General features: G+C 57.6%; 1 protein-coding gene across 1 annotated transcript in view; it reads left to right on the plus strand.

Annotated features, from left to right (window-relative positions):
- Positions 1–413, plus strand: part of MFSD2B (major facilitator superfamily domain containing 2B) — an 8,995-nt gene that overhangs the window by 3,814 nt on the left and 4,768 nt on the right. The window lies entirely within an intron of this gene.

The raw sequence follows: 413 nt of genomic DNA on the forward strand, positions 1-413 counted from the left end.
GAGAAGGGGCAGGGGGGGGAGGGGCCGCCAGCAGGGGCAGGAGAGAGACAGCAGAAGGGTTTAGTGTCCTGGCAGAGCTCTGGGCAAAACCCATCCTATGAGCAGTGCCACCCAGCCCTGAACAAGTGTCCCCCCAACCCCACCCACAGTGTGAAAGGAGAGGGGAAACCTGGGGGCGGTACCCCTTCCTCTCCCCTCAAAGCCGTTCCCTTTTCAGCAATTAGGAGATGTTCGTTCATCTATTTATCCGAGAAGGCAATGGCACCCCACTCCAGTACTCTTGCCTGGAAAATCCCATGGGTGGAGGAGCCTGGTAGGCTGCAGTCCATGGGGTCGCTAGGAGTCGGACACGACTGAGCGACTTCACTTGCACTTTTCACTTTCCTGCATTGGAGAAGGAAATGGCATCCCAC

This window comes from Bison bison, unplaced genomic scaffold (assembly GCF_000754665.1).
Source record: "Bison bison bison isolate TAMUID 2011002044 unplaced genomic scaffold, Bison_UMD1.0 scf7180017864145, whole genome shotgun sequence".
NCBI lineage: Eukaryota > Metazoa > Chordata > Mammalia > Artiodactyla > Bovidae > Bison > Bison bison.